This window comes from Ambystoma mexicanum, chromosome 6q (genome assembly GCF_040938575.1).
Source record: "Ambystoma mexicanum isolate Mex_15411 chromosome 6q, UKY_AmexF1_1, whole genome shotgun sequence".
Lineage (NCBI taxonomy): Eukaryota > Metazoa > Chordata > Amphibia > Caudata > Ambystomatidae > Ambystoma > Ambystoma mexicanum.
Window position 1 is genome coordinate 1,301,307,242 of NC_090937.1, and position 27,512 is coordinate 1,301,334,753.

Below are 27,512 nucleotides of genomic sequence, written 5' to 3' on the forward strand. Positions count from 1 at the left end.
CAATTTTGATATCCCTGCTTGAACCAGTGAAAGGCTTGGAAAGAATGCGGGATGTCGACTTGGAATGGGGAAAAAATAATTTAAGATTGAGAGGTAAAGAAGTATCCCAAGTAATTAGTCTATACAAAGGACTTCTCCAAGAAAATCTAAATAGAGTGGACTATACGAGTATTCTGAAGGAATTTTCCCAAAAGGGATGCCGCAAGGGAAAGGGTATTCCAAAGCATGTATACGATTATGACTGGTGAAGGCAAGACGAGAGATGCGAGTGTCAATTCTAAAGATCAGAAGTGATGGGGGTCAGTTTAAGAAGGAAAGAATGCAAAAAGCCAGGCAAAAATATTGCAACTGGCTGATTGCTTCTAGAATAAGGAGAGCGCAGAGGGATGGTGAACAAATGTTAAAAGTGGTATGTGCAAAGTACTCCCGTAATCTTTGGGAATTGATAAATAATGGGGGCACGTTTAGAGGGGCTAATTCCATTATCATGGTAGCGGAAGAAGCCTGGGTCTCCTATTCCACCACGCTATTTGCAGATCCGGGGAATGTATGAAGCGAAAAAGGTGTTTCCCTTACTACGAGTTGGAACTTTCTATTTGATGAAGGAGATGCCCAGCTAATGATTGATAGTTTGAGCTCATCTAGAGCGGCGGGGCCCGATGGTCTGTGCAACCAAGAATTGAAGAAAAATAAGGAGCTATGGGGAAAGCTACTTGTCGCTATGTTTGCGTAGATTATGCGGAATAAGGAAATCCCTCCTACCTGAAGAGAGGCAAACATCGTCCCTATTTTTAAGAAAGGAGATGGGACTGATCCTAAGAATAACCGCTTTATCGCACTCCTTGGCGCAGTGGGGAAATTGTTTGCGACCGTCCTATTGAGAGATCTAAAGTTATGGGCAGTGAGGAGTGGAATCCTGGACCCAAGACAAACTGGGTTTGTAAAGGGTGTAGGGACAACCCTGAATCTCTTTATTGTTAATATAGTTAAGGAGAGGGCCTTGGATTTGAAAACCTGCCTATATCTTGCATTCATGTACCTGAAACAGGCTTTCGATGGCATTCTTAGAGGAAGACTTTGGGCCAAGTTGAGAGCCTGGCACTGCCCAGAGGACCTGGTCAAGGCCATGGAGGCTTTATACTCCAACACCTCAGTGAGGATTAGGCTGTCCGAAAAAGGTCACTTAACACGACGGATCCCGACCAATCAACAACTTAAGCAGGTGTGTGCATTGGTCCCCCATTTATTTTGCCTCTACATTGCCGATCTTGCAAGGTCCCAGAAAGAAGGGCTAGCCTTCCCGCCAAAGATAAATCGAACGGAGATCCCCCTGATCCTTTTTGCAGATGATTTTGTTTTTGTCCAAACGCTCATTGGCCTTCAGAGGAGAAACAACACATTCAATACATTTCTAACAAATGGGATGAAGGTCAATGTGGCAAAGTCTAAAATATTAACTATGAGGTCAGCTTGCAAGTAGAAGGGTTGTGGATTCACGTGGAGGGTGGGAGATAAACCCCTCAAATAGTTGAATCCATTTTATACCTTGGGGTAGTTGTAAATAGGAATGTGAACGAAAAGAGCCAATATATCAATTTAATGGCCAAGTTAAGCTCTTTAACCAATCAAGGAATGGCCCTTTATCGAAGATATGGGACATTTTCAATGGTCCCCATTTCCTTTTATAAACAGAAGGTGGCACAGACTGACATACGGGTCAGAGGCCATCCTGCATCTCCCCTGGCAAATCTGTGAGACTTGAAGGCTACTTTTGGCGGCGTACATTAAAAATGCCCAACTGGGTGCCTATTTGTTCAATTAGGTACGAATTGAGATTGCAATCCCTTGAATCCTTGGTGGTATGGAAGATGGTAACATTTTACAGAAAATTTTATATACGACCAGGAATTAATTCCCTTTGCTGTATTTGTCCCAGGGAAAGAATGTCAAGGCAGATTTCGAACTCAATGGACAGCGAAGGTAGAAACGATCCTAGAAAGAAAAGGGATCAAAATGAGTGACTTGGTGATAAATCTAACTAAATAAAAACGAAATTCCAAGTTCTAGACTGGATAACAACAGTGGAGAAATGGGGTCAGGATAAAATGGGACAGCCACTAGATCTAGAGCGAAAAAGTTTGAACTGCCTTCCGATATACCTCCAAAAGTTCCGATCTCTAGCGTACCGTGACATCCTACTTGGATGTCGCTTGAACACCCTCAATACAAGAGAGGTGCTATGGGCCAGGAAAATGCCTGGGATTGGGAATGCTAAGTGTAGAATCTGTAAGGAAGGAGGAGTGGAAACATTACTCCACCTGGTGTCAGAGTGTAAACCATTAAGGGAAGCGAGAAGGACATTTTTGAAGGGGAAGATGGATGTGTGTGAGATGCTAAGGCCCTCGAAATGCTGGGAATGGGTCCTTTTGGGGGAAGAACTAGCCTTGTGATTACCGTGATGAAGATGGTGGAATTTGTGCTAAAATGAAAGCTGTTGAAGCAGTGTGCGTGAATGGGAAATTGAGGGAAAGGGCGACCTTCTCAAAGTAGAGGCTCTTTCTTTCCCTCTTTTGATGTATGCCTCTTCCTTTCCCGCTTTTAGTTGTCCTCTGCTATTAGATGGAAAAGAATCTTAAGGAAGTCTATTTTTTAATTAAATGTAATGTGGACATTGATGATCTGTTAATGGAGGAATTGTATGTTAAAGGTTTAAATGTTGCTTTTAAACCAATAAAACATATGGAAAAATAAATGTTTGATGGTCGACGCTCCCATCTTAGATTTAGGTTTAGATTAGGCGTTTTCCCAACCTACCTATACAGTTTAATAAACACCCTTAACTGTGATCACTTGTATCTTTACTGTTGCCACCATGAATTCCTTACATTACCTATGGCATAGGAAGCTGTAAAATACAAAATGCAGGACAAACAAATACATTGGTAGCTCAATGGCTACCAAAAAGGTACATTGGGCTACCAATGAGTCAAAATGGAGTGCACCTCTGGTGAAGCCAAAACTAAACTAGAGCTTCCATAAACAAATTTACCAAACAATGTACGGCGATTTAATCACCCTCGAGGCACAAATGGGGTGCATAAGAAGCACCCCTGGGACTGGAAGCCCTATGGGAAACCCAGGACCATATTCTCAAAATGTGTGGGAAAGGGTTGAAATGGCAGGGACTCTGATCATCAAAATTAAGTTGCAGAATACAAATAAAAAGGAGGGAAAAAGAAAAAAGTGGAAGGGCTCTAAAAAGTGGTGTAGAATCCCCAAAATGGAAATTCCATCTTAAAGGGTGTTAATTTGGCAGGCCTGCTAGGGGTCCCTCTGGATTTAATTGTGGATAAGGGCACAAATGAGGGTTCTAGGAATGTACCAGGCCTTTTAGATCCAAATGAGAATTGCATTGCTAATCTCTACATCCCATATGTGGATGATTGAAACTTAATTCCTGAAAGGGTGGGCAGTGCAGTACATGGGATCGACAGTAAAAAAATCAATAGAATAAATAAAAGTAATAAGTGAAAAGTGCGGCCAGCTGGTAGCAAGTGCAAGGTGACATCAGGTGTCAAGTGCTGGATAGGGGACTGTAGGGATACAGAAAACAGTCCCCAAGTGCAGGGAGGCAGTGCAGGTGTGCAACTGGTGGGGAGGGAACCTGGGCCCGAGATCCGAAGGTATCCAGGTGACAAGTGCAGTTTCAGTCAGGAGTTCAGCAGGGGAGAGGAGGAGAGAAAGCAGAAGCAAAGAGGAAGGTTTTGAGGTGCTTACAGAACCGTAGATGGTTCTCCTCAAGTTTCAGGGAGGCTGTTCCAGAGGAAGGCCCCAGCCGAAGAAAGATCTACCACCAACTTGGTGAAGCGACTGACCCTGAGGGAGTTGGAGGCGGATGAGCAAAGGGCTCGAGAAGGAAGATATTTAGGAGGAGCCAGCTGAAGGTATTGAGGCCCCAAAGGCCTTGTGGACAATGCAGAGGGCTTTGAACTTAATCCTCGCAGCCACTGGGAGCCAGTGCAGAGATTTCAGTATTGGAGAGATACCATCCCTGGGCTTGAGACCAAGGACAAGTCTTGCAGTTCTGTTCTGGATGAGTTGCAGAGGGCGGAGAGTAGAAGCAGGCAGATTTAGAAAGAGGCTGTTGCAGTAGTCCAGCTTAGAGAGAACCATAGCTCTGGAGACAGTGAGCTTCTAGGGGAAGGAGAGGAAAGGAAGAATACCTCTGAGGAGGTGCATCTGGTAGTGTGACGACTTCGAGACGTCAGAGATGCGAGTAGAGAAGAAGAGTGTGGAGTCGAAGATGACCCTGAGGTTTTTAGTCTCACAGGTGGGAGCAGGAAGAGGGCCAAGAGAGGCCGGCCCAAGAGTGAAAGGAAAGGAGGGAGCAGGTGTGCTGATGAGGAGAATCTCGGTCTTACTGGCATTAAGGCAGAGATCAATGGAGGCACAGCACTCTTGTATAGCAGACAGAGTCCGAGAAGGAGAAGACATGGCGGAAGAGAGCCTAAAAATGAGTTGTGTCATCCACATAGCACTGAAAGTTGGTGCAAAGGGTGGCAATGCGGTGGGCAAGTAGTGCCAGGTATTGGTTGAACAGCCAGGGAGAGAGGTCAGACACCCTGGGGAGCCCCACAGGTAGAGATAGAGGAAAGGAGGACCGAAGTTGGAACTGGTAAGGTCCATTGGAGAGGAAAGAGGTCAGCCAAGCCAGGGCCTGATCAGTGATACCAAAGTTATCACGGAGACGGTTGAGCAGGATGGCATGGTTGACCGTGTCAAAGGCAGGAGATTAAGCTAGATGAGGACACAGGGGGTGTTGGAATCGAGGTTGGAGAGCAGGTCTTCACAGATGTTCAGGAGAGCAGTTTCTGTGCTTCGGGCAGCTCTGAAGCCAGACTGATTGTCATGGAGACAACCAACAGATTCAGTGTGAAGATTAAGCCGGGAGATGGCCACCTTTTCCAGGGGTTTGCCCAGGAAAGGAGCAATGGAGATTGGGCTATAGTTACCCAGGCAGGACGCATCGGCAGAGGGTTTCTTGAGAAGAGGGTGCACAAGGGAGTGCTTCAGGGGGGAAGGGAAGACTCCAGTGGCAAAGGAGTGGTTGCAGAGGTCAGCCAGAGCAGGGGCCAAGGTTTCAATGTGGTCCTTGATGGTTTTGGAGGAACAGGGCTGAACCTGTTTTGACGAGACTTTCATTGATCAGACTCGTCTCGAAACCTCATATGGTGAGAACAGGGGAAAGGCAGAGAAGGAGAGGTGGCCGAGGAAGGGCCAGAGGAAGAGTGGGGAGTAGAGGGGGCAGGGAGAGCGGTAGAGAGACGACAGGATGTCCTGAGTCTTAGAGATGAAATGAGAAGCCAGGGCCGTGCAGAGGGCCTGGGAGGGGACAGGAGAGGTGGAGACTGCAGCAGGATTGGCCAGATCCTTGCAGATTTTAAAGAGTTCGGCCGAGTTGTTAGATGTCGCAGAGACGCAGACTTGGATGTGAGCTTTCTTCTTGGTGCAGCCAGAGAGCCGGTATTGCCTTTGGCGCAGGCGGCAGGCCAGTTTGTCAGAGGATGTTATTAGAAGCAAGCCATTTCCTCTCAGCCACCCTGCACTTGTGTTTAAGGGTGGCGAGGTCCGAGTCGTACCAGGAGTTGCACTTGGCTTTAGGCTTCAAGGTTCGGATAACCAAGAAGGTAGGTGGCAGTGCTGGAGTTGGCTTGGCCTGAGGGGCGGAGAGAGAGAGAGCTGGGAGGAAAGGATAAAGTGCTCACTCCAGGAGAGGGGAGGGTCTGTAGGGATCAAAACATCAAGAGTGTCACCTGAAGAGTGAGTCGGGCCAGAGGTGAGGATAGTGAGAGATAGTGGCAGAGGTTGCGATAGAGTCCAGAGGAAGGACATGAAGCATCCAGGTGGATGTTAAAGTCTCCAAGAAGGAGTTGAGTGGTCGAGACCAGGAGGTAAGAGGAGGCGTCTGCCCACTCAGAGGAAGGAGATCTGACCAGGTCGCCGATAGATGGTAGCCACAGTAAGGGAATGGCTAGGAGAGCGAGAGACTGCAGATGAGACATTTGAAAGAGCAGTAGGCCTGCGTAGGAAGGACAGAGGCAGGAATCCACTCTGGGAAGATCAGGGCTACACCCCCACCAGAACAGTTGGACCTGGGTGCGGAGAGGATCTTGTAGCCGTCAGGGAGAAGAGTGTCAAAGCTTGTGACAGAGCTGGCCGTGAAAAATGTCTCAGTGAGGCAGAGGACATCAAGGTCAAGTTCTTCAAGGAGGCGGCAGATTGTCAGAGGAGTGTTTGACAACTGAGTGAGAGTTTAGAGTGGCAATATGGAGAAGGTTGCCGTCCTTGAAAGACTTCCAGGGAGGGGTACAATTCAGAGGCATGCCCTGTGGAGGTGTAGAAGAAGCCTGGGGGGGGGGGTGGGGGCAGAAGAGGAAGGAGGAGAGGGCATGGTAGCCAAGGAGGAGACAGCAGGGGGAGGGAAGGAAGCTGTGGAGGGAAGAGGGGACAGCAGGAGAAGGAAGGACATTGATGAGGCAGAGGAAGCACTGATCAAAGAGGAGAAGATTGGCCCGAGGGTCTTGGACCAAGACGGTACCATTCAAGTAAACATTAATGATGACCTTAGAGGAGTCGAAGGAGGCCATGACCACCTCCCACCGGGTGCCACCATTAATGGGAGAAGAGAGAGGAGAGAGCACAGAGACCATATGAAGAGTCCATAGGTCTGGCGAGGGAACAACAAAGAGGATGTCGGTGAGGGTTTGCCCGGAGGAAGAATAGGTGTCAGCGATAGGGAGGCCTGGGTTGGAGACCAGGATGTCCTTTTTAAACTTCTTCCTACCAGATTTAGTGAGGAGAGCAGGATAGTTGATAGAGAAGCAGTTAGAAAAAAAATAGGAGAGAGAGCACCATAGAGTATGTAGGGAGAGGAGACAAGAGGAAGGAGGGAGGGGGGGAGAAGAACACCCGGGAAGTACGCAGGGAGGGGTGCAAGCAGACTGCACAATAGGCCTATGTTTCACAATGCAATTTACATACTGCAGACAGCACAATTATTTGAGTGTAGGTAAGGCTGCTATGCAGCAGGGTTTCAGGGTGAATGATGGCTCTATTCCTCACTCGGGCCACTCCTACCTTACTAGTCGCTGATGGTTGATGGCTGTCCACTGGCTGTCCCTGCTGACACCTGCAGACACAATGTGGAGCCGCCTCTGTGGGAGCCACCCTTTGCCTAGGGCCCTTAGCCATAGGGGCTCCACGGTAAAAGGGCTGCCCTGGGCGGGGCAGTAAGATGCGCAAACTAGCCTATCGAGCAGAGGGGGAAGAAGGGGAGGGACGAACAAACGTACTATGCCTTGCGAGTATTCAGAACGTGCAAATGCAGAAGGAAGAGGGGATTTGTGCTGGGGAGTCAGAGCTCGAGACATGGACGAAGTGCTAGGAATTATTGAGTGCTACACGGCCTGGGCCACGGAAGGTAAGTGCGAGTCTCCAGAGCAGAGGGTGCGCAGATGCAAAGTGCTGTGGCAGACAGGAGCTGGGGAGAATTGGTGTGGGAGGTCAAGGCCCTGAAGTTGCATAAGGGCCAAGGACACTATAACTCTACAATGGACAATCATTTGGATGAAAGACAAAGAACTATAAGCAAAAACAGTGAAAAAGGCATTACTCCACAAATTGATTAGTGTACTAATGGAAGGTTTGACACTGATGAAATGGTGTATTCTCATCACTCTCTTTTGATGCATTCCACTTTTCATGTTCATGATTTGCATACTTGAATGAATTGTTTATTCATGAGAGTCCTATTTTCATAGATTTCACAAACTATGATATCAGAGTTATAGCCTAACAGGAACCTCTGAAAGGTTGCTACTGCTACATCTCGATCAAAACCAGTGGAGGCTGCAAGCTGTGGGGGAGGAGCAGCGTTTAGGTAGGGAAGCGGGTCCGACATTACACTCTTCTTTAATCAGAGCAAGGCGCCATTCACATTAGAGCGGAGGCATTCAAGATGGTAGTACAAGGCTGTCATTACATGCACATCTGTGCAGACTGTAAGGTGGGATACATTAAATAGATGCATGTACTGATCCATCAGGTGATTAGTGTAAAGGCTCCACTGATTGTTAGGTCAGGAATGTGGAGGCATTAGAGACCTTGCATGCATTTCAATTTTACTCTTGGTGTACTGTGGTGTTCATCAAATGTTGGGAAGCCAGTTAGCATGGCACAGAAACAATCTGTTAGGCCGATAAGCTAGACTGAGTGGTTGTGAGAAAGCAGATACATTTTGCTTTCTCAGACTACTATAAGCAATTTTCCTTCAGCCACCCAATATAGATGAGGAACAAATAATAGAATCTATAGAAGCCAACTCCCTGATTAGCGTTAGAACTCAGGGAGGCCCTAGAGGCCCTAGGAATCTAACGGTAGAGGTGTACAATGTGGGTAGAAGGAAAAGCAGCGGGTAACAGACTCCCTGGTAGAGTTTTATGCCCAATAGGTTAAGCTACTTGTTTAGCAGTTTACCTGGAGGTGTTACAGCTCTGTCACTTAGCCTTAACTATGAGGATTTCTGTGTGGCTAACACTGGGGAATTGGGACCAAAAGAATGCAGTTATAAGACCACAGTCACACTTGGTATGTTGAGTACAACATTCTAAGTAAAATATTGTTCAAAGGTTTCAGCCATTCATGCCTTTGATCTATGGTGATTAGAGGTTTCTTTCCAGGTTCTAACCAATCTGTGTAGAAAAATGCATGTGAGCAGAAAATGGCTGAAGAAAGGATTATATCCATGTCTGGCTCCTTTGTAACAAATTTGTATCCCCCCAATAGTAGAGCCGATAGGTAAAATATTTGGAAGAATTGTGCTGTTGTGCTATTGATTATCGAGCATGAAAACTGTTGGACATATACTACATATGGAAAGGTTTTATTGTGGCTATGAGGCATCCAGAGAATTTCACCCTAAAAGTAATGGCAGACATTCAAATTGGTGGCCTCGGGAAATTATTAATCTGCTCTTTTCGTAAATTATTTCATGCTGTTACTTCCATATTAAATGTGATTTTCTGTGAATGTGTTATAAATGTGTATGCAAAACATCTAATAGTTCATAAAAATGAATACACAAAACAAGGGAATGAAAAAAAGAGCAGTGCAATATCTTTTTTTGGTTCACAGATGAAGGAGTTTGAATGACAATTTGAGAATAAAAGACGACAAAAAGATGGTACATATGCTGATGAATCAGTTCAATCCTGATACTTCTAGACAAATCACAAAAACGGATTGGAACAAGTGTTTCACCTGCAGAGAAGACAATTCGGAGGTTCTTCGCTGTCCAGCAGAGACTAAGCGTGATACAAAGGGAGCTGGTTATAAGACAATAGGCAATGTACTGAAGGGGTTTATTAGGATTGGGTGTTAACCAAGGACAATTAATCCGTCCTGTCTGGATGAAGGTGGCAGTATCGAGGCAACATTGGTATGACGTAAAGCTCGGTTTCACAAATCATGTATATTGCAGTTCAAGAAAACAAAACTGCAAAGAGCAGAGAAAAGGAACAAATTGCCAGCAGATAATGCTGATCTAGTTCTACGAAATTCACCTGTCAGTGTTCAATAAAAATAGTTCTGTAAATAAAAAACCAATATGATTTTTTGAGATATGCCTGCCCCAGCCGGAAGATGATTGTGTACAGCATCTACATTCAGCCTTGATACTTGTATTCATCACTGTGCCCTTAAAGTAGAAGGCAAACCCCTGCTTGCTAAACTGAGTGCAGGTGAACTTATTGCACAAGATGCCATGTAGCATATACATTGCCTCGTATTATTATATAACCGAGCAAGAGACAAAGAAACACAAGAAACTGAGATGGACCAAATTAACCATGGTATAGCATTTGCAGAACTTATATTATACAAAGATGCGCAAACGGACAATGAAATTACACCCATAATTAAACCTGTTGACCCACGCAATCTGTACAGCATAAGGATGAAACAACTTGGCAGTGATCTTTCAGGACGCATACATTCCACAAAAACTGAACAGGATACTTGCTTACTTTCCTGACATAGAAGCACATTAACAAGGCCGTCATGTGATGCTTGCATTTAATAATGATATTGGATCTGCACTGAGCAAAGCATGTGAATACGATGCAGTGACTATGTTAGCTCATCTTGCTAAAGCAGCAAACCTAGTAAGAAAAGATCTTTAAAATGAAAAATCACTTCAACTGATCTTTTGGAAGTGTCAGGAAGACTGTGGCAACATCTGTTAGAACTGGTTGCTATGGTTACGAAAGGTCCAAACATTAAATCACAGTTAAGTTCTTGAACAATGCCACAACCAATCCTCACAGCAGTTACTAATTACAACAGTTTGGTGAGACGTCAGGAGTATGAGTCTGAAAGTGCCTTCAGGTACAACCGAAAAAAGAAAACTCCTTTCTGCATCTAGTTAAGTCTTTTGGTCCATAAAAGAAATTGCAAGCCTGAACTTGTTGAAACCCTGCACAATATTGGTCAAGCAGATCACATGACCGTGCACTAGACAGCTCATCAGAACTTGGCAATGAAGCAAGTTTTCCCCATCACACGGACAATGCGGTCATTCCTCTTAATTTAAAAGGGAGGGCTTGACACGACTAGTATGGTCAACAATATAGACCACAATCAAAGCTCTGCCACAGCTCATGACTCTTTCCATGGCACAGGAATATCAGTATTTCAACATTGAGATGATAGTTTTACGGGGCCTGATTGGACTATTACTAAAAATCCTTATGCAGAGAAAGTGACTAAACCTCTTCCTGAGTGCTACACCAGCATGCCCCCTGCTACTCCCATGAGAACCAATCGTGGTCTGCCAACAGCAGAAGAGTTCTTAGTCGATTACCAAGTTAAACCGCAAGCTATGGTGAAAAAACATCTGGCTGAAGCATTGAACACAGGTTCTGGCTAGTGACAACCTACAAAGGAATGGAATAATCACGTGGGCAGCATACCGTGCAGCAAGTCAACAAGAAGAAACTACAAAGGATTGTGAATTAACACTTTCATCCCTGCTTCCTCCATTTCCAGACCATGCTGTGTCAATGTCCATGATTCGCCACTCAATGGATATTGTGAAGACAGCAGTTACATATCTTAATCCTGGACAGATTCCAATAATTATGTTTGAGCAGCCACTGTACGCATTGGCAAAACAAATACAGCGGAACCGGCCAACAACTCCTAGTGAAGATAAATTCATTCGGATATTTGATGGGCTGCATATTGGAATGGCAGTTCCCAAGGTTCTTGCAAATCTCATGGATGAACTCTCATGGAGCACTTGTTCAGGCTGGTATTACCACAGCCGGAAAAGCAGATTTGTTTATAAAAGGTCCCCATGTGACGCGTACCCGTAGGGCTCATCAAATCACAGCCAGTGATCTCCACTACAATGAATACAGCCAAGACAGAGTCTAGCAGTCAAGTTAAGTCACTTGAAGAATGGTGAAAAGAAAGAGGTGATGCATGTACCCAACTTACATTTTGATACATCATTCTAAAAACAATGACGAAGAGCGATAAAAGGAGATTTCGAGCTCTATTTAGAAGCGCTATCCAAGATTGTTCCCTGGTTCTTATACTTGGACCATACTCCCTATGCACGACAGATTCCTGTCCACTTGCATGACATGGTTTCACTTAAACAGCATCACCCTAACACCTATGCAGAATTCACAAAAGGAAAGTGCCACAAAAAAGTCGAAGTGTGCATTCTTTGCTATTGTCAATGATCAGGCCCATGAACAACATAACACATCCGTCAAAGGTGATGGGTGGAGGGGGCTGTATTGTACGCTTGACAGAAAATCCAACAGAATTGCATCGTTGGATGTCTGTGGTCCCGAGATGGCCCACTTAGTTTGTAGCATTACATTCTTAAAGATGAAGAAATGGGAAAAAGAGGAGCTTTACTACAGGGCCAAGAAGCATTCACAGATGGCTTTTGCAAAACATATCAAGTCTCTTACTCAAGCAATGCAACATATGGGAAACCCATTTAGTGAAACCAGCTGTGATCTAACGGTACTTGACAGCAGACATAGTACATCCAGCAGTTGCAGACGCATTGCTAAATATTGAAAAAATTGGAGTTGTCTGGTATGAGTTATGTCAGCGCCGGGCTTATTAATCAAACTAAACGCATCACAAATCCTATTATGCAAAATAATCTCCACCTCTTCAGCCATCCTACAGTTCAGGAAAAGTCAAGTAAACAGTTACAACTGGCATTGATGATGAATAACTGCTCACTATTTTCTAGGCTCTACATTGCATCACAGATAGATACGTAATGGAGATCTGGATGATTTCTTTAGATGCGAAAACTGAGCCTATCTGCCAGCACTGTCGAAGTTAAGAAGTATAAGAACCAAACAGTCTGATTTATTGATCTGCCTGCAAGAACTCGCAACCGGAAAAAACACTACTTCCAAACCAACAGTCCAAATGAGCATCCTTGAAGGCGTTGCAATTGTCAACATGCTGCGACCAGGATTTGCGAAAACATTTGATGGTTATGCCAGTACTGTGTTCAATCCCTGCATCAAATCTCAGCCGCAGTATGTTACACAGCTAGATATCTGGGATGTGTACAGGCATGACAGAGTGACAAACGCAGTAAGAGGGGAAAAGTTGTTCAGAAACGTGTTGGACCAAGAAACCGACTTTCTCTGGGTTGATGAATATAAGACTAAATTTTTCTCTTTCCTGGCAAAAACCTTACAGATATTGACACAAACAAGCAGATATCTATCCCAAATAGTACCAATGTTCTTTCTATAAATTGTCAAGATACCTTGTAACGGATTCCATGCCCACACAAAGAAGCAGACACTTGCATCCATCTCCATTTATGCGATGCTGTGCAGCAAAGATATATCAAAGCCAAAATACGCGCTGTGGGCACCAACGGTGTTGCTCTCGCTTTTCACATATGCAAAACATCTGAACATTGAGGAACTATGGGTTGCGCTTGGAGTTGACAAGAACTTCCCAGTTCTTTGCCACTCGTGAGTTAGCAAGAGCATTGTGTCCTGATTGTTGTACTGTCTTAATGTTTCACGCAATAACTGGGTGTGACACATAGCTCTTTTTAGGCGAAGAGGACTGCATGGGACACCTTAAATGCATATAGAGATGTCAGCTCAGATTTTTGTGGATTGGCTGACAGGCCTAGGCAGCAGGCAACAGAAGAAATGGAGAAGACATTGGAGAGATTTGTAGTTTTGCTATATGACCCTACTAGCAGCAAACAAACATGTTAACGAGACAAGAAAACACCCATTTACTCAGGAAAGTAGAGCAATTGACAGTCTACCTTCCACGAAGGATGCACCCATTCAGCATAGAAAAAGAGCAGTTTACCAGGCTGGTTACTGCTGTGCCCAAATGATGGCTGCAACACCACAGCTTCCATCGCCAGGTGATTAAGGGTGGGGAGAAATAAGACGGTAAATGTAAAATATCCTGGCCAATCCTACCAGAGGCAACGCAAGCTGGCAGTGAACTCTTACAATGTGGTTGCAAGAAAGGCTGCACACAACAGTGTACTGCAATAGCAAAGTAAAGGGTACCTGATATACTAACGGTCCTACAGGTAAGAATAGGTATATACAAAGAATGGACCGCAGAATCGAGGATGGCAAGAGGCTGATCATAAATATTTCAAAAATATATTTATTTCAAGTTCAAACAATCATTTAGTGGTACTGAACCCACATAGTAATGGGTTTTGTTTTACTTTGTAGATGATATCCCCCATTCCATGTACCTAAAAGTGAGGCACAATAGGTGCTGAACCTCCGCCCTGAAGAAGGTTGGGAAAACAGAGGGCTATATCCTGAAGCCCAGAGAAACCAACTGAAACACGTGTCGACTAGTACCATCTGTTGCAGAACAGATGGTCACATGTGTACAAGAAAGGGGTGTTAAAAATGTGTTGTAAATAATTTGTTAAATGGTCATATATATTATGAAACTGAAATCTAATGTGGAGAAAGTAGATGTGTATGAATGAGTGAGTGCGTTTGTTTTATGGAGGGAATTGAATGGAGTTTGATTTATATTGCGATGGATGCACGTTCTGTGTAAACCTATGTGGGTTTTATTACCACTAAATGATTGTTAGAATGTATAATAAATATATTTTTGAAATACTTATTGATCAGCCTCTTGCCATCCTCAATTCTACAGTCCATTCTTTGTACATACCCTACAGTGCACTGCGCCTTTTACTTGTGGCGCTCTTTGTAATGCCTGAAATAAGGGTGCGTTATTACCAATAATCTGTTTGCGGAATAGTATCAATATTCATTCAATAACGAATAACTGAATCTTGGGTGAAACGAGAAGGGCATATTAAAGCACAAGCAAACAAGACAAGGGTAAGCAGTCAGTATTACGCTATAGGGTAAAATTATGGGTTCTTTTACAACACTCTGTTGCAGCATCAGGGGCACAGCAAATGTATGTGGCGAGTATCAACCTATCCCTTGCTTTTGATACAGTGAATTTGAAGAATTTGTTGGGGAAATTAAGAGCTTGGGGAATACCTGCACATCAATTAAATATATGGATGGTTTGGACACCGATTCCATGCTTAACATTAGACTAAATATGCAGGGGCAGCTCTCACAATCAATCAATACTTTTAGAAGCCTAAGTCAGGGGTGCATCCAGGCCCCCTTCTTTTTAATTTATACTTCTCAGACTTGGGTGAAATCATGGCAGAAGCAACTTTTGTGTCTCCAAAGATCTTTATCTAAAGATCTTTTGGCTTACTTATGCAGTTGACATCATCCTTCTCGATTGCGCTACATTTGGCCTGCAGAGATTGCTAAAAGCATTTCGTCAGCCAATATACTAAAATTCGAACGATACGGAGAAGATTTGCATGGCCCCTGCGCAAAAAACCAAAAGATTACATTTTATTTACGACTAACAAAGAAAAGGGTTTGCAATGGTGGATGCAACATCAGCAAATTGAAGGTGTTGGGTAATCATCATACCTGGGTTTTTCTATCTTAAATACACCAAATAAAACATTTTTAATTGGCTTGATAAAAAGTAAAGCAAAACATCCAAGTCATCAAATGACACTTGCTAAATTGGTATGGGAAGTTTGCAATGTTACCAGTATTGAAGATTTATAATTGTAAAGTAGTCACAGCTCAGTTATACGGGCTTGAAATGCACCAATCACTTTTTAACTTTGATTTAACCGCAATTAAAGGGTTGATTTGGAAGTTTGTTCTCTCTCTGCCTAATGTTTTCCAATCCCTGTGATTGGTTTTGAGTTGGGGCTTGTATGTTTAAATGCTAGATTATTGTAGTGCCGCCATGTTTTTCCCTATTTGAAGGTTTTAGTAGTGAAGCTTAAGGTGTGACCAATGAATTTGTGGAAATCTGTGTGTTGGGGTTTATCACCGCAAGCTATTTAGGAAATGTGTCCACCCTGAAAATAAAAGTCCGACCACTGGGCCCGTGTGACATGTTAGTACATTACAAGGTTCAAACATACGGTGGATCTCAGCTAACAGAATGGGCAAATATCTCCTTACCTAATGCATTTCATACACACACACACACACACACACACACACACACACACACACACACACACACACGTCTGCATCTCAATTGCCTGTGCCAATATCTATCGGCACCTCAGTTTTTGCCTGCAGGCCCTTTAGCCCGCCTTCTCCACCCCCGGACCTCACTCTACCCCATCCAGTCTGTCTGCCCTCTCTCACTCTGTGCCCCTGCTCGCTTCCTGATAGGGAGAATTCTCATAAATGTGCTAACTCCCTTCACCTTAGAGACCCCCAGCAACTTTGTTGGATTTTGAGTACTTTTTTTTAAACCTGGAAAGAGTGTGAGCCTTTTTTCCACCACTCTCATATTTTGATGTGTTTTACACTCGTGTTCTTTCATTATGGAGTTTTAGATAACTCCATAGACATCTTTTCATGTGTGTTACACAGCACCCACAGTGCAGTTTGTTTATTTGTTTACACAGGGATGTCTTTTAAGACTTCCAAAAGGTTTAAATACCTTCTCTGGGATAAACTACTGTTTCCCAGAGAATGTAAGGTTAAATTGACTTTACTAGTCTTTTTAAATTCCTAGACCCAGCACACACTATCTTCCTATAGAGTGCTGGAGGGGTTACCTAGTATACCCTGTGTCTAGAAACTCATGTAGCAGTCATATGCTACCCTTTCCTATCGAGATGGCAGTGGTTTTACAACGAACTACCATGATTTTTCCCGACTGCAAACACCGCTAGCTAGAAATTGCGGGAGACATGTTTTTCAAAATGGCACATTAAGCCCCTTTGTTTAAACAGGTCAGGGTCTTTGTTTTTCGCTGTTTCTTTTTGGAAAGGTGCTTCTAGTGTGTGTGTCTGCGCGCCAAACTAGGTTTTGTCCCTTTGTTTGTACGCCTTTGGCAGCCTTCATGACTGAAGACAGCCTCTGGCGCCTGAGCGTCTGGGGTGGGCAGGAAGTGAGGGAGGTGACCGACACTCCCGGTGCTTAGTCTCCTAGGAGACCCAAATGTACTCTGGCGTGATTGGCTGGCTGACTGTCCAGCAAGGACAGCACCCAGCTTGGTGAGTGACAGCTAGGCTGGAATGAAAGGGAGAAAACTGTTTAAAAGGCGAGTCTCTTGGTTTGGAAGGCAGAGTTGACCACTGGAACGAAACAACCGAAGACAAGCTGGAAGAGGACAGCTGCTGCAACCACTGGATTGTTGGTTTGCCCGGTAAAGCCCTGCTGCAGGTCCCAATTGCCAAGTTCATCTCAACAGAGAAGCTCCTTCAAGGACGATGACTTCTTTTGAGTTAGTGGGACCAATCAGCTCGTAAGCCACCTGGATACCATTCTCGGAGCTGGTTAAGTTTAGCCAGGGGGAAGGACACCGGCTTGTGTGCTTGACTACAGCTACTCGAACCGAAGATCTTCCATTTGCCAGCTTGTTTGAGCAGCCCCTGTGCAGTGCAGGAGTCCCCCGACGTCCTCCCTCTTGTCCCCACGACTGAGGCTCAGGAATAGCGATATCTGCAGGAACTGCCAGGAACCAACATCTTCAGCTGCATCTTTTCTTCATATTAAGGTACTGTGCCAACCCGAATGAGAGAACTTAACTCTCGCAGTGAACGTTTGTGAAACTTTCCCAACTTGCAGGCCTAATCAGCTTGCGACCCAACATAGGATTCTTTTCGTACAAACTACTTCTGAAAACTTTGGCAAAGACTTTACCGTTTACTACAAGAACTGCTCTTTCCTATCCAAGACACTAGCCCACTGACTTTGGCCTAGGCCTATTGAACTGAATCGAGTCCTCTAGTGAACTAAAACTATTTGCACTGCCTAAGAAAGTATTTGTGATCCATTTTATTAACTTGTGCCTTTGTACTCCGATTTAAAGTGACTGAAATGCCATTTTACTCCTATTTCAAGGGAGTCTAATTTACTCAGAAACGTATTGGTTTAGTATTGAAGTGTGTCTGTGTATAATGTTAAGTTGCCTCCTTCTAGTGAATGTTTTCTAAATGACTGTGTAATAAGGAACAAGTTACTTACCTGTAACTGTTGTTCTCCAGCATGAGTCTGGCATGGATTCACATGCTCATGAATATTCCCCGTCAGGTTGGGAATCCTCGGGAAAGAAAAAATCAGTATCAGTTTCGTTTCTGATCTGTCTTTCTTAGTAGTAACCAATCACTGGTTTCTGGGTCATACTGCCCCCAGCCAATGACTGCCCTCTCCCTAAGCCCCACCCCTGGCAGCCATCCTCAGATTTGGTAGCATGTAAAGTGGGAGTATGACCAAGTGAAGAGCCGCAGAGGGGGTAGGAGGGAGGGTTCGCATGTGAATCCATGCCAGACCCATGCTGGATAACAACAGTTACAGATAAATAACTTGTTCCTTCTCCGGCATGGGGTCTGGCATGGATTCACATGCTCATGAATATAAGAATACATTGCAGTACACACATGCACAACCACAGGAGGTGGCAAAATCTCAACATTAAGCATTACATAAACTCAACATTAAGCAACTCTTTCCTCCTCACCAGGCCCACCCTTAGGCGAACAGGTTGCGTAGCACTAGCTGGCCGACTCTGGAATCCCGGTCGACGCAGTAGAATCTCGTGAAGGTGTGCGTCGACCTCCACGTAGCAGCCCTGCAGAGGTCCAGCAGTGGTACACCAGACAAGAGCGCTGTGGTAGCAGCGAGCACTCTGGTCGAATGGGCTCTCAGATGGCCAGGCAACGGTCTGTTTGCCAACCGGTGACGGTGCATGATGCAGCCGGAGAGCCACCTGGAAATGGAACATTCGAGAGAGCTTTCCCATGGTTCACAGGTCCAAAGTTCACAAACAGCTGTGATGTCTTACGAAAACTCTTTGTTCGGTCCACGTAGAACTTCAGCGCTCTAGCTACATCCAACGAGTGCAAAGTCCTCTCGGCCGGCGACGAAGGCGACGGGAAGAAAACTGGTAACACCAAGGGCTCGTTGAGATGGAAGTCGGACGGCACCTTGGGCATGAAGGAGGGGTGCGTCCTCAGCACCACCATCGTCTTGTGAAAAGTCAAGTATGGCGGCTTGCAGGAAAGCGCCTAAATCTCTCCCACGCGTCGTGCGGAGGTGATGGCCACAAGGAACGCTGTCTTTCACGACAGGAACTTCAACAGAGCCGAATGCAAAGGCTCGAATGGCGGGCCCATGAGCCTGGTCAGCACCACATTGAGCTCCCATGCCAGGGCCGGAGCCTTCACCGGCGGGAACGATCGGAACAGTCCTTTCATAAACTCCTTCACCAGGCGATGAGACCACAGGGATGACCGCCCTGCAGTTCTGGTGTATCGGGAAATCGCTGACAGATGTATCTTGATGGAAGCATGAGCTAGTCCAGCTTTGGCCAGCGACAGTAAGTATGGTAGCACTTGAGGGGCCGTAATCCGTAGAGGGTTAATCTTCTGTGCACGGCACCAGACAGAGAACCTCTTCCACTTGTGTCCGTAGCACTTGAGAGTTGAGGACGCCCTGGCCTTTGCAAGAACCTCTCTGCAGTCCGCCGGGATATCGTACCCTCCAAACTCTAGTGCTGCAGGAGTAGGCCTGCAAGTTCAGCAACTCCGGGTCGTGATGAAGGATGGCGCCTCCTTCTCTGGAGAGAAGATCTGCGTCCGTTGACAGTTTGACTGGTGGGGACGCTGACAAGTCCAGAAGGTCCGGGAACCAGATCTGCCTCGGCCACGCAGGTGCAAAGAGGATCATCCTGCACCGGGACCTCTTGAGCTGGTTGACGAGTCGCAGTAGCAATGGCAACAGAGGGAACTCATACAGGAACAGGCCGTCCCAGGTGAACGAGAAAGAATCGCCCATGCTCCTCAGCTGGGGAGACCTGCTGACGAACCTCTGGCACTTGGAGTTTGTCGCCGTCGCGAACAGGTCGATCTGGGGTTTGCCCCATCGTTGAGTCGATCCACTTGATCCTGACGCAGCTCCCACTCGTGGCAAGTCAGCGATTGCGTTGTTTGTCCCTGCCAGATGAAAGGGTACCAGAAACATCCCCTGGGCAACGGCCCAGTCCCACAGATCCTGGGCTTCGTTGGACAGGGCTGGGGGATCTTGTTCCTCCCTGCTTCCGGATGTAGAACATCATGGTGGTGTTGTCAGTGAAGATCCTCACCACCTTGCCCTTGAGGGATGGGAGAAACGACCTGAGGGCCCAGAACACCGCACAGAGCTCCAGTATGTTGATGTGGAGCGTCCTCTCCTCCGGGAGCCAGAGGCCTCTCGCGTGAAGATCTCCGGTGTGCGCTCCCCACCCCTCCAGGGAGGCATCTGTTGTCACCGTCACCTGGTGTGCTGGGGTCTGAAAGTCTGTGCCCACCGGTGCCCCACCACCGAATTGCTTGTCGGAATACCTCGTTGAGCGAGATCTTGTCCTCGAAGCTGCCTGTCGCTTGTATCCAACGGGCGTTGAGGAACTCCTGTAGAGGACGCATCCGAAGCCTACACAGGCGCACCAGGTAGATGCACAAGGCCAATTGCGCTACTGTATCGGGCCTGGCTCCCAGAAACAGTGCAACCTGCGACAGAGCCAGGTGGGATTTGGGGAAGTTAATGGAGAATCCCAAGTCAGTGAGCAGCCGGACGGTCATCGCTGTGTGTTCGACGGCGAGTACCCTTGTTCTTGCTCGGATGAGCCAATCGTCCAGGTAGGGGTAGACGTGGATCCCCTGCAGGCGCAGCCACGCCTCCACCGGCGCTAGGCACTTGGTGAATACCCTGGGCGCCAACTTCAATCCGAATGGGAAGGCCTTGAACTGGTAGTGCCGTCCCTGGACCACGAACCTGAGAAACTTTCGGTGTCCTTTTAGTATGGGGATGTGAAAGTACGCTGTTAGGTAGAAACCTGTGCAGTTCCCTTAGGAACACTGCAAAAGATTTAGGACTACAGGTGTTAGCAGTAAACCCACTTGGTAGCAGTCTGTACCACCCAGATTTACCTGGTAGCTGTGGCTGAGCAGTCAGACTTCACTCAAGAACAGTTAGGCAGTATGCAAAGAATGCACAATAGGCACTCAGATACAATATCACAAGCAAACACTTGACCAGAGCTTTGGTATCAAGGTATATAATTATTTATTTAAAAACACACTTATTGAAACACTCCAGCACTATTATTGTAAATCACTCAAAACACAGTTACTATTATTATATATACATCCCTTATTCATTATCAGACAAGTCTTAGTTAACACCACTTATTTCCAGACAGAGGTGAGCGCTTAACTATAGATGGCACTCCAATAAGTTAATGAAAAAGGGAGGGAAAAAGGCAGAATGTAGGAAGATACACCACTCTAATACTTTGGAACACTTTAGCAAGGCAGAAAAGACAAAAGTTACTGGTGAGCCAAAGTCCATCGGCCAGAGCACAAATGCACCCAAGATCACACAATTACAATAGGCTTTGAAAGTCTTGCAGTTCAGAAAGGGTTTAGAGAGGCTCAGAAAAGTTTAGCCAGGGTGTCCCAGGCTAACCCAGGTTCGAAAGCCGGGGGCTAAATCTACCCCGTACAGTCGGTTGCAAGGGAAGCCAGGCGGAACACGGTGCCTTTGGTGGAAAGGATCCTCCAGCGGGGGCAGCAGTTCCTGGCAGCAGGTGCAAGTTGCAGCGTCGTCCAGAAGAAGATTGGATCTCGACGTGGAGCAAAGATGAAGGTCGTTTCACTGCCAGGGAAGAAACCAGCCGCAGAGTTTTCCGGTTAAAGATACTACCCTTTGATTCGCGGTAGGGGTGAAACGTGGTATCCCGGGGTGCTTGGCAAAGGGAAGGTGGCACGAGATGCTCCAGGAAGCGAAAAAGAAAGCAGACTGGTTATCCCCACCAGTCGAAGGAAGAAGACTCTCCGGGATGGAGATCTCCTCGGTCGTTGGGAAAAGTGGTGAGACGGTTCAACAGGGCTCCACCGGTGGTGTCGTCGTAGCAGGTCGGCTCAGCTTCTCCCTCGTCGGATTCTTAGGTACTGTGGCAACTTCTAAAGTTCCAGTCCCCAAAGCCCTGTTTTTATGCAGAAAACCCCCATTCACTCAGCCTAGCTGTCACTCACACATGCTAAGTGGTGAGCCGGCCGGCTCACCACTCGGGCCAATCAGGACGGAGTGCGACTTGAGTTGCCTAGGCAACTCAGTCCAGGGTGCTAAATCCCCCTCCACCCCTCCTAAGTACCTCAGACAGAGTGGCACCACTTTGAAGGGCTTCTGTGGAGAAGCCCGCCAAAAAGTGGAACAAAGGGCTCAACTTGGGTTGGAGTCACAGAAGCGAACACAAACGCCATTTTAGAACCGAGTTCTGGCAAAAAATACCAACCAGAGAATTAATATTAAATAAATAAACCAGCGGTATGTTCGTGGCTATAGGAATTAAATAATTAAAGTTGGTAGCCTCGAACAATGGGAAATCCCATAGAGATATATTCGCGGTTGAATATAAAAAGTAGTATCCACTGCCACTAGCCAAAACTCGATCAGGGGGGACGGAGACGTGCCCCCTCGACTAACAATCGAATTGCCGCGGCCAGTACGTCCACAATACGATGGTTTGTACTGGTTCTTTTCAGAATTTAAGACTAGTAAAGTCAATGGTGACTTTACATGCCCTGGGAGACAATAGTCAGTCCCAGGGTATGGAGTCTATGTTGGGGGGTCACTATGACACCCCTGTGTTACTGCACTGAGGGTGCTGTGTAACACATCACAAAAACACATGAAGCCCTATGGAGTAAAAGACCCCATAGCCCATTAAACACATCTAGAGTCAAAGAAAAACACTCAAATCATGCCCAAGAGTGAGGGTAAAAGTCTCACTCTTGGCAGGAGAAAAAAATAAACCCCAAAAAATCCAGCAAAGCTGCTGGGGGACTCACTAGGTTAGGAAATTCAGCCTAAACAGAGAATTCTCCCCAACATACGCATCCTCCAAATCCAACGACGACAGAAAGTCGCCTTCCTCCAGCTGGCCCAGCACGTGCTGGAGGGTGACCATCCGGAACTTCTGTGCCTTGATGCATATGTTTAGTCGACGCAGGTCCAGGGTGGGATGCCATCCTCTGTCTTCTTTCTGACGAGGAAGTATCTTGAGTATACTCCGGAGCCTCTTTGGGACGAGCTCGATGGCTCCTTTCTTGAGCATCGCCCTTATCTCTAACAGCAGTTGAGGGACGTGGTTTTCCTTCCTGGCCACGGGAGAAATTCAGGGGCACTTCTTGAGAAATTCCAGAGTGTGCCCGTGGGCCAGGGCATCCAGCGCCCAACGGTCGGTGGAGATGGACTCCCACACGCTGACAAACTTAGTCAGCCGGCCTCCCACCGGGGTGCTTCGCTGGGGGCCCGACGCAACGGCTGGTTCAGTCTTGCTTGAAGTGGCCTTGCCGCCTTGGGCTCCCTGGCGACGACGGCGAGATCCACCTGATTTGCCTCATCCCCTGTAATTATCTTGCGACGAGGAGCGGGCCGCCTGACGGTACGTCGAGGGGTGGCCGCCGAATCCTTGGAGGCACCTTGCTTGCCTCCGAAGTTCCGAAAGGGCGGCCGCCGTTGCTGCAGAACTCCCAAGGCCCGAGCCGTCTCTGTGTCGGTCTTGATGGCCTGCAGTGACTCATCCACCATTTTTCCAAACAGATTGTTCCTGTCGAAGGACATGTCCAAAACTTTGGCTTGTACGTCTTGGCAGAAATCTGTCGCCTTGAGCCACCCCCGCCGTCTAAGGCAAACGCTGTTGCCCAACTGGCGGAAACCGGTGTCAGCAATGTCCGTGGCTACCGTTATGGCGTGGTCCGACGCCACCTCACCTTTGTGTAGGATCGCCAGTGCCTCTGCCCTCTAGTCGTCCGGTAGGAAATCCAACAGGGGGGCGATTTTGTACCACAATTCCCTGTCGTAGTGGGCCACAATCGCTAGGGCGTTGGCCGCCTTGATCGTCGTCGCCGCCGAGATGACTCGTCCCATGGCGTCCAGTTTCTTTCCCTCGCCGTTCGGTGGGAAGTTGAAGATGAAGCCGATGCCTCCCCCCGCTTTCTTCTTGGCCGCAGCTGAGACAACCAAATCCGGGGTTGGCTGTGCCCTAAAACACAACGGGGCGGCGTCAGGGACCCGGTACTACTTCTCATACCGGTCCCTCTTGGCAGGCGTCGTGGACGGGTTCTTCAGGAGGGCAAGTCACTCGTCCCAGATGTCATTCAGCAACGGCACCGCGAGGACAGTCTTCCTCTTGGCCTTGCGCCGTTGGTAGAGGAAGCCTTCTTTCTCTTCGGGGCAGAGCTGAAAAAGCTTGGACGTCCTGGCAATCATGGCGTGGAAGGAGCCAATTTCGTCGGGAGGGGGCGCCCAAGGAATTGGAGACGGGAGGTCAGTCCCGTCGTCACTGCCGTCGTCGTCATCCGTCCCCGTCGTGGCTGTGTCTGTTCCCGTGTCATCCCTCGGAACCAGGGAAGGTGACAAAGGCTGAGAAGGCCTTGAGGGCTGAAAGGGCGCTGGATGAATTCTCCTCTTGTTTGGAGGGCTTCCCGACGGACCCGGCTCAGCTGGGTCATCCGTCGGGGGTAGGGGAAGTCTCGTCCTCATCTCCGTGCATAAGGCTTGGATTGCTGTCAAAATGGCCACCGAGTTGTCCTGAGGCTCGGGCTGCGACGGGAGTGGTGGGTGCGACGGTTGCTCCTCCACGGGCACCTCGTCGTCGCCACCCTCGCTCTCGTCCTCCTCGTCGGGATTCCTCCCGTGGGACCGGGCCTCCTCCAAATTCTCGGTCAGTTCCTCCTCGGAGTTTGTGTCCGTAACGGCCACCGCCCCCCTCCCTCTTTTTTCACCGGGGTCTTCTCGATGGGCTTAAAAGAGGATTCCCTCCGCGGAGGCAGGGAAACTCTGGGCCCGGAGGTCGCCTCCACTGGGGTAGCCTCCACAGGCATCGCCAGGGCCGAAGCGACTCCCTCAATCGAGGCCTTAGCCGGGATCGAGGCCTTCACCACCTTGGGTGGGCTTGAGGCCTCCACCTTCGGGGGGGGGGGGGGGAGGGTCACCGCCTCGCTCCCCTTCGGCCGGTTCCTTCGAGATTGACTGGGGCCTCTCCAGAAGTTTAGCCGGGTTCTCAGATTTTCTCTTCCCTGAGCCAGAGCATTGGCTTGTGGTTGATGGCGTCGGTGAAGGTGCGCCCTGCCTGGCAGCCGAGGGGCCCAACCGTTCGGCGCTCCCAGTGCCCGTGGACTCACGGTGCTTTGTCTTCTGTTGGGCCCCCGTTGCCGGGGCGCACTCACAGGATTTAGAAGACCGCTCGGACGACGACTTCTCACTTGCTGGGCTCTTGCCTTCCAGCCAGTTGGAGAGACGGGTCCGACGATCCCTCACAGTCCGATCCGACATGTTCATGCAAAACACACAGTCCTTCTCCACGTGCGTTTTGTCCTCGTGGAGGCAGTATAGGCATTTTGAATGCTCGTCCTCCTTGAACACATCCAGGGCAGATCCTGAACAGTTTGCCGGGAGTCGAGCTTCCCTTCTCCTGGGCCATGATCCTCTCGTCCGTGAGGTAGGCCTCAGAAAACCTCTGGAATCCTCCAGGAAGCGCAACTCGACGGAAACTTCACCCTTGAGGGGCGTAGAAAAACCGAAACAGGTCCCCATTGATCGGTAGTAGAAACGGTGGAGCTTGAGGCTCGATTAAACCGATAAAATGAGATAAATCTCTTAGAAAAGCGCAAAACCCAGTAAAAGCTTGAGAGCTATAGCACGAGGACTCCCAACACTTGAAGGTGCGGTAAAAATCTGAGGATGGCTGCCGGGGGCGGGGCTTAGGGAGAGGGCAGTCATTGGCTGGGGGCAGTATGACCCAGAGACCAGTGATTGGCTACTACTAAGACAGATCAGAAACGAAACTGATACTGATTTTTTCTTTACCGAGGATTCCCAGCCTGACGACGGTGAATATTCATGAGCATGTGAATCCATGCCAGACCCCATGCTGGAGAAATTAAGTGTTTTACCAAAAAACCTTGAGTGCAAGTGTCTACTTGAACCACTGTGATTGTAAGACCTCTGTGTAACATTTTACTGCTCACATTCCCTCTTGAGATAAGCCTGGCTGCTCAGCTCACTACCAAAAACTGTGTAGTACAGATTTATACCAAAGGTTGGTTTTGCTTACACCTGTAGTCCTAATTGTATGTGGTGGTCCCAGAGGATACTGCATGCAATTCTGCCCAACACTGGTGGCAAGCGGTGAGGATAAAGTATAGTTGTTACATTGAGAGTGCTGGTCTTACTTTTGTTCAAGTAACCTTCACAAGGCTAAGCACCACTAGAAAAGCAATTGTTTTATAATGCCAGATATGGATAACTTCAAACAGGAAGCCCTGATCATTCTAACAGTAGATCAACTGAAAGATGTGTAAAGTCAGGTCTTTCTCGCTGTTAAAGGCAAGAAAAATGAATTGATTGAAAAATTGTTAAATCAACAAAGACTAGGAGGTAGAGCTATAACCTCTACCATCCCAGCAAATGTGGATAGTGTTGAGGGGGATGATAATGATTCAGAGACTAGCTCTAATGTTATTGAGGAGCCAGAAGAGTCAGAGGAGTCAGAGGAGTATCAGGACGTGAGCCCCACTGTACCTCTACCTGCCGTAGGCCCTCAACCTATAGCCACAGGGACCCTACCAGGTCCAGTACTGAGTCCAGAATGTGTCCCTCTTGAAAAGATGAGACTCGAGTTAGAGTTCAAAAGGCTCCAAATGCAAACTGAAAGTAAACATCAAGACATCAAACTCAGAGAAATGGAAAGCATCATGCTCTTGAAATGAAGACATTTTTTCTTGAAAATGGTTCTATCCCAGAGTCTTTTAGGTCTTCCAGTCCTAAGAGACCTTGCATGCCTAAAGAAGCAGTGAGTACGTATGATGCTAAACTTGATATTTTGGATTGGTTTTGTGCTTTTGATCATAACTATGGGATTCAGGGTTACATAGGGACTCAGCCGGTTCCGTGGCTTCTGTCTAGGCTGTCCCCCCGGGATGCAACTGATGCTGTAATGGCGGTGGGGGAACTTGAAAGAAAGGAGTATGAAAATGTAAAGCTAGCTTTGATAGCTAGATTTGGGAAAACTCCTTCCCGGTACCTTAAGACGTTTAGGACCCTCAAAAAGACTGAAGGTACCCATTGGGCTACCTGGGTGTGTGAATGTTTAAAGAACTTAGTTGGGTTAAGGGTTACAGAGTAACTACTTTTGAAGGTATGAAGTCTTTTTCTTGGAATCTACTTTTGATGCTTGCTCTCCTGAGCTGAGACAGCACTTGGCTGACTCAAAAGAGATTGATCCCAAAAAGCTGGCAAAGCTGCTGACTTGTGGGTTGCCAACAGGGCTTCTCACAAGGATTCTGGGGCCACTCAAGAAATGGATGATGGGAAGCAGCAAAAGAAAGATGGCAAAAAAAATTATAATACCTCCATTCCAAAAGAGGGTCCCAAACAGAAAAAGGGTAAGCCACAAGGGAAACCGAGTCAGGCTAGTGCTAAACCAGATGGAGGTCAACAGATACCCCCCATTTGTAAAAACAGTTGGAAAATGTTATGCTTGTGGGTCTACTGACCATGTGAAAGGGGATCTCAGATGCAAGGGTAAACCTTCAGGGGTCCACACTGCCTCCTTAGCCTTTTCCCCAGAGGGAGAAGTACAAATGGCAAGTGGAAACATTCAATTACTGGCTGAAGAACACATTGGAGTCTCTGCCAGTGTTTCTTTAGTGTCCCTGGGTCTGTGGGAACAGCAGAATTTAGATGTCTATAATTCAATTCCAGATAACACAAAAGAAAATTACAAGGACAGTGTACTTGTAAATGGTCAGGAGACCCCCCCTCCCATTAGAGACA

The 27,512-nt window shown here is 47.2% G+C and overlaps 1 protein-coding gene and 1 pseudogene across 2 annotated transcripts in view; one reads left to right on the plus strand and one right to left on the minus strand.

The window, feature by feature from the left end:
• Positions 1-27,512, minus strand: part of NCAPG (non-SMC condensin I complex subunit G) — an 859,779-nt gene that overhangs the window by 457,268 nt on the left and 374,999 nt on the right. The window lies entirely within an intron of this gene.
• LOC138517114 (U6 spliceosomal RNA) lies at positions 14,909-15,008 on the plus strand (annotated as a pseudogene).